This window comes from Cupressus sempervirens, chromosome 4, assembly GCF_028749045.1.
Source record: "Cupressus sempervirens isolate cs-2001-9-10 chromosome 4, ASM2874904v1, whole genome shotgun sequence".
Classification (NCBI taxonomy): Eukaryota; Viridiplantae; Streptophyta; class Pinopsida; order Cupressales; family Cupressaceae; genus Cupressus; species Cupressus sempervirens.
In genome coordinates this window covers 175,206,610-175,219,169 of record NC_143121.1, presented here as the reverse complement: position 1 = coordinate 175,219,169, position 12,560 = coordinate 175,206,610, and positions in this window count along the sequence as shown.

Sequence of the window (12,560 nt, the reverse complement as noted above, 5' to 3'; positions counted from 1 at the left end):
TATATTTTTATTTATCCTTAAATTTAAATTTTATGTTTCAAAATTTTATTTATTTCTTAATTTGTATTATTTTTTACAACATAACATATGAATTTAGGAACCTTCCTTGATGTCACAACCAACTTCTTCTTGCTGAACAATCGGCATCACATTTCCATGTGGATGACAAAATGAACCAATTTTATAATGATAATTAATGATTAGAAATTATTATTATTTTTGGATATAGTGGATTGGGTTAGTTACCATTTAGTTGGTAGAGGTCATCTTGGCTATTACATGCAAATACAATTGTGCTAACAAAGGATAAAGATGGTGCATGCTCAACGGCATGAAGGGGGTAATAAGTTAGAACCTTTTCCAATATTCTATCGAAACTATTCTCCATTGGTATTACCAATGATGTTGTTTCCAAATGCTCTCATCATTGTTGGGCTCTACTATGAACTCTTTTAGGTAATCAGATTTGCAATTGTAGATCAAATATCCTTCCACAATATAAGTCATCGTATGAAAAGAGGTGTAGACTAAACAATAGAATAGTCACAATGAAGACTTCGATCATAGAAAATAGATTGTGGCAATGGATGCCAACAATTTCATCCTCAAGAGTTTTAGATTTTGCAGATTTCCTTCCAAAAATTCTCTCTTCCATAGTAGCCGATAGGGTGAAATGGGGACATTGGTCGGGGTTGGAAGAAGGAGGAAGAAAGCTTTGGGAGATGACACAATAAGGGGTTTATTACCAATAATGAATTTGCTAGGTTTTTCATTCTTTTTTATTGCTTAACCATTAGTATAAACTTGTAATAGTCATCTGGTGCCTTGAATGATATATTGTGGTATTCATGGGAGAACATAGAAGGATATATCTACATAATTGTTGACATAGGACTGGTATACCAATGTTGCTTGTGATGTCCCCTTCTAGCTAGAGACATCACTTTAGTTGGTGATTAGCCTATCAGAGACCCTCGTAGGCTAATAAGATTGGATAGAGGGTCACCTTGGTGTGGAGATCCTCCAAGGACCATAGCAGAGTACTCTTCTAGGTTGCTAGAGTTTGTCTATGATGAGTTTTCCTTTGAGTTTGGCTTGGTCAAGCTATTTTTAGAAGTTTTAGAGTTATAAAGATAGACCCATGCTATTTTTAGAAAAGGGGTATGGTCATATTCAGTTCTATCATGTTAGCTCCTAGTCCAAACGACATTCAAAAATGTTGAGTAATAATGGAGATATTAATGTTTATTTAGTTAAAATAAACATTATTGGTTTCGAGCCTATATTGTTAAGTTATAATATATAACTTAAGTGAGGGTCATGATATCATAAAAGGGGCCATCATTTCAATTAATTGTGGGTCCAAGCTTATGGAAAAATTAAAAGGGGTTTTCTAAGTTTTAATGTAATAACATTTTTTATGTTATTATTATATCTTTTATCCCACATTGAGCGTGGAGACTCATTCTCGAGTTGAGGAGTCCTTATAAACAAACCTTGTCTTCCTTCAAGAGCAGGTTATGAGAATTGCTTAAAAAATTTGCCTTGTGAAATTTCTTGAAGTTGTGGCAACAAGGGTTTCTACAAGTTTGAGAAGAATTTAGACTGTGGAGAACGTAGCATCTTCAGAGTTGATGCAATTTGAGGGTGTGAAATATCACTTGAATTTTGCCTATGAGTTGACTTCATTCTGGAGTCAATATTGTGTTTCAGTAGGGAAAAAGTGGATGAATCTATTTACAGGTTGGAAGGGGTTATAACAGCAGCTACAGTGCTGTGAATAGTACAACGCTACAGTGAATTAAAAATCAAAGATTTAATATTGTGATTTTTGATAGGCGCTGCCCAAGGAGGAAGCAACCAGTAGTGTGGTTGCATATTGGAGACAAAAATCAGGTTTTTTTCAACTATTAATGATGATGTTTTTAATGTATTCTTCCAGCAATAAGTAGTGTACATACATTAGGAGCCATTCAAATAAATGAATTTGATTAGCATTATAACCAGATTTGAGTTATAATTTTAGGTAAGATTAGTTTTCAATATTTGTATTTTCTTTTCATCAACTCAAAAACCCAAAAACAGCTTAAAACATTAAAAAACAAACCAAAAACAATTATTACACCCAGGGAAACAAACAGTGATCAGCGTAGAGCCTATTTGGGGTTCTTACATTGGTATCAGAACCTCATTCCTGCCATCCTAAGGGTTTGGGGAGTCATATGCAGCCACTGGAAATTGGACCACACAGGTACCATACTCATAGGAGAGCTCTGATTGAAAGAGAACAGTTACAGGAAATAGGAAATATGGAAGAGAGGCATGATGGTAGTCCACCTAGAAACAGGAGGAATAATGATTATTAGGATACCAGAGAATTCTACCATGCTATGGTTACAGGGCAGCTGCAGATGGCACAGGCATTACAGGCACTCACTACTATGGTAGAAAGGATGAACCCACCTGTTAGACAAAATGGGGAGCCAAGAGAATAGGGAGATAATAGGAGTGTTACAGGTAATCAAAGACCACAACGGACCCATTCTAGAATAGCTCATAGGCCTACATGCCCTACATTTGTTTCGGAGGAGCTAGAAGAAGCTCCGGTAGAGGAGGCGACAGGAGACCCCATATTCGCAGATGCACTCATGGCTGCAAATGATGAATGGGAATTATTAGCTGCACAGGTTCAGGAGAGGATGACCTTTGAACGCTTTGTAAATTAGAGGAGAGAGCATTACAGGTCACTCAGACAAGATAGGAGGCCTAGAGGTCAAAATAGTGAGCTGAAGAGGGCTACAGGCAAGCTTACTATGCCTACATTTGATGGGAGTGGTAAGATGACAGCTCAAGCTTGGATTCATAAGCTTGACACATTTTTGGCACTGAGGAAAATGACAAAGATTGAAGCTATCAAATATGCCACCTTGCATTTGGAGGGAATAGCACATGATTGGTGGTACCATGGTATGGTAACACTTCAGCATAACCAAGTGACAGAATACCAGGACTTCGTGGATAGGTTGGTTGAAAGATTTGACAAGAAAGATCCAGAGATTTACTTTCGGGACTTAGCACAGTTGAAACAAATAGGCAACTTGGAGTATTTCATTGGTGAATTTCAGCGGTTGGCAGTCATGGTACCAAACATTTTAGAGCATAGATTGATAGTTCTTTTCATTGAGGGCCTATCCGAACCACTGAGAGGTTGGATAAAGGCATTTGATCCTATTTCTTTATAGGAAGTGATGAGAAAGGCAAGAAGTATGGAACATGCAGTCCCAACAAACAAATTTCAGTCCAAAGGAGCATCTTCTAGTAAGGATAACAAACCATTTTATAAAAAACCAGAGAGGACTGATTTTAAAAATGATTCTAAAGATAAAACTCCAGCACCTTTTGAGAGGGAAACATTAAATGATTTGAGGAAGAAAAAATTATATTTCTACTGTAAGGGACCCTATGATGCAAACCATGATTGTCCTCTTAGGCCAAAGGGAAAAGCTAACAAAGTTATGTGGGCATACTATGAGGAATCAGAATCAGATAATTCATATCAGTAGTCTGATATAGAGGAAATAGATGGTGAAAAAGAGGAAGACAAGGCTGAAAAATTGTCTAAAATGGAGTCCAAGGATGGGGAAGGAGATGGGCAACTTAGGGAAGCTTGTCTCACTAGTATTAAGCAAGAAGGGTCATTCCGGATGAGAGGAGTACTTTCTGGACAGCGAGTCATAACCTTGGTTGATACAGGTGCCACTCATAATTTCATTGATGCTAGGATGGTGGAGAAGCGTGGCATACAAACAGAGGAGTTTGGGGGAATTAGAGTGAGGGTAGCGGATGGCTATGTCCTCAAATGTGATCGTAGGATCACTGGACTCCCATTGAAAGTTAATAATTATGACTTTAAGGCAGATTTTTATGTTGTATCTATGGGAGATATAGATATAGTTCTTGGGATGAGTTGGTTGCACAATATTGGTGAGTTCACTCTTAACCTCAAGGAGATGGAGATGAGGTTTAAAGTGAATGGGAAGACACATATTCTTAAGGCAATCAGGGACAGTGATCTCAGGATGGTCTCTTTTTGTAGAATGGCTAGATTGATTCGACATGATCAGGTAGAGTGGGTAGCAGAGTGCATGTTGATGCCATCACAGGAGGGACAGCATAAGATTGAATATCCTCCTGATATTCAGGAGCTTAGAGTTAAACACTCTGAGGTGTTTAGTGACATTCCACTAGGTAGACCACCAGACAGAGGTATTGAGCACATCATTGAGTTAGAGGAGGGGGCTAAGCCCATCATGATTACACCTTACAGGCATCCGAAGAGGTTGAAGGATGAAATTGAGAAAACCATAAAGGAGTTACTTGCTATGGGCCACATTAGACCAAGTAAGTCTCCTTTTGATTCTTCAGTGGTGTTAGTAAAGAAGAAGGATGGGACATTGAGGATGTGCGTTGATTATAGAGTGCTTAATAGGAAGACGATTAAAAATAGATACCCCATTCCCAGGATCGATGAGTTGATAGATGAGCTTCATGGAGCTTGCTTCTTCTCAAAGATAGATTTGAGATCAGGTTATCACCAGATCAAAGTTAGAGAGCAGGATATCGAGAAGACAGCCTTTAGATGTCATTGTGGCCATTTTGAGTTTGTAGTTATGCCATTTGGGCTAACTAAGCACCTGCTACTTTTCAGGCAACAATGAATAGGGTTTTCCATCCTCAGTTGAGGAGATTTGTACTTGTCTTCTTCGATGATATCTTGGTATATAGTAGATCTTGGGAGGAGCACTCGGTTCACCTAGACACGGTACTGGGTATATTGGACAGAGAATCCTTGTATGCAAAGGAGTCGAAGTGTGATTTGGGCATGACAGAGTTGTTGTACTTGGGTTACATCATAAGTGTAGAGGGCGTGTGCATGGATCCTGAAAATATTCGTGCCATTATGGAGTGGCCTTCACTGGTGAACCTTACATAGTTGAGGGGCTTTCTAGGACTATGTGGTTTCTACAGAAGGTTTGTGGATTGATATTCCAGGCATGCGGCACCCTTGACATATTTGATGAGAAAGGGAGCTTTCTTGTGGGCTCTTGAAGCACAGGAGTGTTTTGAGAAATTTAAGGGGTTGATGACTTCTTGTCCAGTGTTAGCATTACCAGATTTCAGCAAACCTTTTGAGCTACATTTTGATGGTTCCGGAGAGGGCATTGGAGTGGTGCTTATGCAGGAGAAGCACCCTATTGCTTATGAGAGTAGGAAATTGAGAGGGCCAGAGCGGAGCTTCAACATATATGATAAGGAAATGTTAGCCATTATGCATGCTTTGGCCAAATTCAGGCAATATTTGGTAAGTAGAAAATTTTGTATCAAAACCGACCATAATAGCCTAAGACACTTTTTGGGGCAGCGAGATCTCAATGATAGGCAGCAAAAGTGGGTGAGCAAGTTACAGTCCTATGACTTTGACATTACATATTTTAAGGGGACACAGAATGTAGTTGTTGATGCCTTATCATGTAGGCCCCATTCGAGCTTACTAACAGACATATCGGAGGATTGGAGACACTTGATCCTTGCAGAGTATGCAAAGGACACTTGGGCAGCTGGATTCATAGACGGGACTATTCAGGACAGCAGATACACCCTTGTGAATGAGGTCATCATTTACAAAGGACGAATATTTTTGGTCCCAGGATCAGTAGTGAGGAGGGTGGCTTTGAAATCTTTTCATGATTCACCTATGGCAGGACATCCTAGTTTCTACAAGACATATCGACAGATTAGAGAGCAATTCACATGGAAAGGGCTCAAAGCAGAGGTACTTCAATATGTTAGGGAGTGTCCCACTTGCCAGCAGAATAAGCAAGAACACTCCTATCCAGCCGGTTTACTTTAGCCACTTCCAATTCCTGATAGGAAGTGGGAGTGTTTGTCTATGGACTTCATCACAGGACTGCCTAGAGCCCAAGGCAGAGACTACATATATGTGGTTGTGGATCGCCTTATGAAGTTTGTACACTTCTTTCCGATCATTGCTACATACACTGCTACACAGGTGGTAGAGTTGTTCTTCAAAGAGATATTCAGGTTACATTGCTTACCTCAGAGCATTTTAAGTGACAGAGATAGCAGCTTTATGAGTCACTTTTGGTAGGAGCTATTCAGGTTGTGTGCGACAGAGCTCACTCCGAGTACTAGCTACCACCCTTAGATAGATGGTCAAACAGAGATAGTAAACAAATGGGTGGAGGGATATCTCAAAAATTATATAGCAGGGCAACAGAGGGCATGGGTAAAGTGGATTTATCTTTGTGAGTATTGCTACAATACCACTTATCACATGTCTATTCAGATGTCACCCTTTATGGCCCTGTATGGGTATGAGGCACCCAATTTGATGGATTTGCTTTTGAGTGACAGTAGAGTGCCCAGTGCAGGTGATTTGTTATAGGAGAGTCAAGACCTTGTTAAGACTCTCAAGGATAATCTAACTAAGGCACAAAATCAGCAAAAGCAGTATGCAGATCAGAAGAGGACTGAGTGGACTTTTGAGGTTGGAGACATGGTGTATCTTATGTTGTAGCCTTACCGTCAATCCACTCTCAAGAAGAGTGGTGCCGAGAAACTCAAGCCACAATACTATGGTCCATTTAGGATTATCAGGAAAGTGGGAGAGGTGGCTTATGAGTTAGACTTGCTGGCGGAGAGCAAGGTGTACAATGTTTTTCATGTGTTACACCTCAAAAAGGCGCTAGGGCATCATATTGTGCCTTCTACAGTACTACCACCCCTGGATGATGAGGGAAAACTTGTTTTGATACCGGAGGCTATCATTGATTTTTGAGAGAGGAACTTGAGCAAATGTACCATTCGAGAATATTTGGTGAAGTGGAAGGATTTTCCGGTAGAGGATGCTACTTGGGAGAGCGAGGAGATTTTACAGCATCCAGAGTTGAGATTGCTTGAGGACAAGCAATTTCAAGGAGGGCGGACTGTGATGTCCCCTTCTAGCTAGAGACATCACTTTAGCTGGTGATTAGCCTATCAGAGACCCTCGTAGGCTAATAAGATTGGATAGAGGGTCACCTTGGTGTGGAGATCCTCCAAGGACCAGAGCATAGTACTCTTCTAGGTTGCCAGAGTTTGTCTATGATGAGTTTTCCTTTGATTTTGGCTTGGTCAGGCTATTTTTAGCAGTTTTGGAGTTATAAAGATAGACCCCTACTATTTTTAGAAAAGGGGTATGGTCATATGCAGTTCTATCATGTTAGCTCCCAGTCTAAACGACATTCAAAAATGTTGGGTAATAATGGAGATATTAATGTTTATTTAGTTAAAATAAACATTATTGGTTTTGAGCCTATATTGTTAAGTTATAATATATAACTTAAGTGAGGGTCATGATATCATAAAAGGGGCCATCGTTTCAATTAATTGTGGGTCCAAGCTTATGGAAAAATTAAAAGGGGTTTTCTAAGTTTTAATGTAATAACATTTTTTATGTTATTATTATATCTTTTATCCCACATTGAGCGTGGAGACTCATTCTGGAGTTGAGGAGTCCTTATAAACAAACCTTGTCTTCCTTCAAGAGCAGGTTATGAGAATTGCTTAAAAACTTTGCCTTGTGAAATTTCTTGAAGTTGTGGCAACAAGGGTTTCTACAAGTTTGAGAAGAATTCAGACTTTGGAGAATGTAGCATCTTTAGAGTTGATGCAATTTGAGGATGTGAAATATCACTTGAATTTTGCCTGTGAGTTGACTTCATTCTAGAGTCAATATTGTGTTTCAGTAGGGAAAAAGTGGATGAATCTGTTTACAAGTTGGAAGGGGTTATAACAGCAGCTACAGTGCTGTGAATAGTACAGCGCTACAGTGAATTAAAAATCAGAGATTTAATATTGCGATTTTTGATAGGCGCTGCCCAAGGAGGAAGCAACCAGCAGCGTGGTTGCATATTGGAGACAAAAATCAGGTTTTTTTCAACTATTAATGATGATGTTTTTAATGTATTCTTCTAGCAATAAGTATTGTACATACATTAGGAGCCATTCGAATAAATGAATTTGATTAGCATTATAACCAGATTTGAATTATAATTTTAGGTAAGATTAGTTTTCAATATTTGTATTTTCTTTTCATCAACTCAAAAACCCAAAAACAGCTTAAAACATTAAAAAACAAAACAAAAACAATTATTACACCCAGGGAAACAAACAGTGATCAGCGTAGAGCCTATTTGGGGTTCTTACATTGCTCCATCTTCTTTGTTGTTATAAACCTTCACTTATTCATCAGTTCTCCAGTAAAGTAATGTCCATGATTGATTCAAATGTTTGAAACATTTCCATCTTAAGAATATTTTGGATAGATGGTTGATAAAATAGAGACTAGAATCATTTAGAAGCCTAAAGAAACTACCAAAAACTTGATCTAGATGTCTAAACAGTAGGTGAACTATTGAGTAATGCCAAAGAGAATAGAATTTGAGATGCATTTAGTGAATAGGATGTGTTTAGTAAACTTGATAACACACCAATCAGCTAAGGTCTATGCAATATGGAATCACTCACCATGGCCATCTTGGCTAGAAAATGTAGGTTAAACTTGTATTTATAAATAGCCTCAAGAACCTAGAAAGCAATGTTGACAAATTTATTCTATGTCATACTCAAAGAATGAATCAGTAATGGACTATTATATATAACATCACATGCCTAGAGTTGAGGGATTGAGCTAGAACTTAAAATGGCATCAAAGAATTGAAATGGATTGAATAGCATTTAGCATTTATTACTCTATTTTTTATTTCTATTATTGTATATGTGTGGTATTGGTAAGTTTGTTTAGAAAGATGACTCTTTTAAAGATGCAAATAGATTCTTCAAAATATGTGAACATAAATTGAGGGGAATGTATAAATACTTATGAAAACTTCTTTAAGCTACCCTCAAAGTGTATCCAAATTGGTAAATAGGAATTAAACTATTGGTGTCTACTATTAGCAAGATCAGGGAGATGATATTAGTTCTTCTCTACAACATGGTTTTTAAATTGAGATTTTTAGGCATTGAATAAATCTATTACACATCTTATTCTATAATGGAAGGTTTATTTTCATATTGCATGATGGATGTTTGGCTGAATTGGAATTAGTATATACACATTGATGATGTTTTCTTTTCAAACCTAGAGGTAAAAAATTGGAACAACACTAATCTACATAGAGATAGCAAAGAGCTATGAGGGATGTAGATATAGTCTAGTTCTGAAGTGATTGATTGTAATTTTGAAGATTGTGATCTTTAGTCTAGTTCTGAAGTGATTGATTGTAATTTTGAAGAGTGTGATCTTTTGTCTTCCAAGGAGTTGAAGAGGAATTTTTGTTAAATTATATACATTTAAATGAAAAAGTTGTGTATTTCATTACACTAGTGAGAAGTGGTGTTGGTAACATTAAATGAACACTAAAATTATTTTAGCATGTGTATGAAAATGTCCTTGTATTGTCTAGTTAATACAATGTGATTGAGTCATGATAGGTTTTTCATGACAATGTAATATGTGAAAGTTATATTATCTTGTAGTAGTTATCCTTGATGATGTCTGATCAATTTTGATATTATTGTACATAAGTTAGGATGAAATAATATGTTGGTTGATGTATTTTGCTACTTATCAATAATGAAGTCCTAGTTTTTGAAAATATTTTTCCTTAATGTGTGATATGCCTTCCTGATGGACTTATGAGAAGAAACCTATTGAGCTTAATTAATTTTCATATGTAAATGATTACAATACATCATCATGCATTTGAATATAAAAATTTGTGTTACTTGTCTTGCAAAGATGTGTTATTTGTCTGGTTGAATTGTAGACAAAGTATTGCACAATTCCATTACTTTTCTTGGTTTTACCTGTTTAGTCTCCCTCGATGTCAGGATGGGTATCTTTCATGTTAGGAAATATTTTGGGGAATCTTAACAGCTTCTTGGTAGGGTGGTAAAGCACTCCTACAATATTCTCACCCTTGTGTTCTTAGACAAGTTTCGGAGCTCATTTCAACTTGGTCGTCATGATTGGACCATCTGGTAATTGGTACCCGGTAATGGTAATCTAGTAATTCAATTATAGTTTATATTATATTTGAGCATGTATGTATATGTATCATTTTAGTTAAAGTTAATGATAGTTAATCATCTAATGTTGACTGGTCAATATTCAAAGGACTTTGACTCTCATTGAATTTCTAGCATTTTGTGGAGACCACAGATGTGGCACTGGTTGTGTAGGGGTAGTCTTTACATATGGTATCAAAGTGCTTGGTTCCACACTTGGGCCTTGATTTCACTATGCTAGACATACAAGTATAAGTCAACTTGTTTATTTTATGTAGTATGAGTTGATGAGATGGGATGCATGTTGTGTCTCTTAGTTATGATTAATTTTGACATAGAAGGATATGATGTTCCTTATGCATGTCATGATTTTGAGTTAAAATTGCATTCCTTAAAAGATTGTCAAAATGGAAAGTTTATGGAATGACTTGTAAATTGCATACCTCATATGTTTATGATTATATTTACTTTAAACCATGTGAGGGTATAATGTGTGTATTGGAGATTTAAAATTGATGTGTTGAGATAGTCAAAGGATGGTTGACTTTTGCACTAGGCTTTGAGAACCTACCAAATAAAGATTTGACTTGTGAGAGCAATGAAAAATGTCTTTTTATTATGTAAATGTCATGTGGTGCAAGAATTTTTTTCTATTTTATGCTAGATTCATGAGGTTCATTAAGTAACCTAAGATGATAAGTAGGAAGAAAATGGATTTCGTTTACAACAATATTACATGTTTCATTATGCATTTAGAAATGTGTAATTATCAAGATAAATTGCATCTAATACATGTGAAGTTTGGTTATGTTCTTTGTGACCCTTGGACGTAAGGTGTCATTAAACATCTACTCCCTCTTGGGGACTAGCGGGAGTCATTGCACTTTAAGTGAATTGGGTTTTTATTTTATTATGCTCAGTTTCATGAACTTGGATGTGATGAAAGACTAGCCTAAAATTTTACGTTCTTTATGACCACTAAGCCACCAAGTTCTTATGTGACCTATTTACTGTGACTCTTGTTCACTTTTATTATTGTTTTGTATCTCCTATTTGGACTTTGACTTGAGATTTATGAATCTTTTTTTCAAGATTTCTTTGATCTTGAGGTGGCTAGAGTGTGTGGATACTTTTGATGATGCTAGTCTTGTGATTTGGAAGTGATGCCATCTATGATGTTCATTATGGAGCATTGATAGGATGTATAAAAAAGTAGATAGTGAAGAACATGCCACTCTTATATGTGAAGAACAATCATATATTGATAAATCAAAATTTGTTGAACATCTTGTTATAGAGCAATGTTGAGATGTGTACTCTTCTTCATGGATGGGTGTAATGTAGCAATTATGGGAAAGATATATGGATACGTCACATTTAGTTTCTCTATTTTCCACTTCTATAGAATGGAAACATGTTGTTCTTCTTTCTTCTACTACTAAATCTGGCTTTATAAAGTGCTTGGCCAAGCCATTTGTTTTCTACATAATGCATATATGTATATGGTTATGCTTATTTGGTTTTATTACATATGTGTAGATGTTTAGTTTAATTTTTTAATTCCCTATTACATTCTATGATTAATCTACTAGGCACATGGTTGCAATATAGTGTGTTTCATAGCTACACTGGATCCATCTGATCCATCTTGTTCTGGGAAGCTAGGCTTCTTGTGTCAGGGTCAAGGAATTCTTTGTGTTAGGAAAAATCCCAAGGGAGGTTTCACTCTGTGGTTGGCAAGGTTAAAACACCTCAAACCTTATTTTATCTGATGATTTAATGGTGTGAAGGTCATACATCACAACATGTGCTTATATGTTGGTTAAGCACACTATGGTGACAACATGGGCTTGAAGGCCTAAGGTCACTAAATTGATAAAAAATGGATTTACTGATTCTTGCAGGTACCTAGATGATGGACTTAATGGTGTTGGTCATATGATATATGAAATTGAACTTGCATGATGTGCTTTTTTTTCCATGTCTAATGTGTAGGTCAACATTTTCTATGATGCCCATTGAGGTATGATGCTTTAAATTATACATTGTATATTTATTAAATCGTGCATTTGATGGATGGAATTCTTGGATAATGTCATGTGTTACATTCATAAATGGATAATTATTGTTAATCCTTCATTGTGGCAATGAAATAGATGTTAACTAATCAAGCTATGGGTTTTCTTATTTATGTGATTCTTGCAATTGATAATGTGGCAATTTCTTAGCAGGACATGGTTTTTACGTACAATAGAATAAAGTTGGACATGTAGGTCAACTTCTTTGATATTTTTGTTTATGGCATAGTCATGTGATGATATGTTGTGTTCAATAATTTGGTCAATAATTGGTTATGAAATGTAAGTTGGAAAGTAGAATGAAGTTGCAAGATTAATTTGAAGATATTGTATTTACTTGTTGAATTA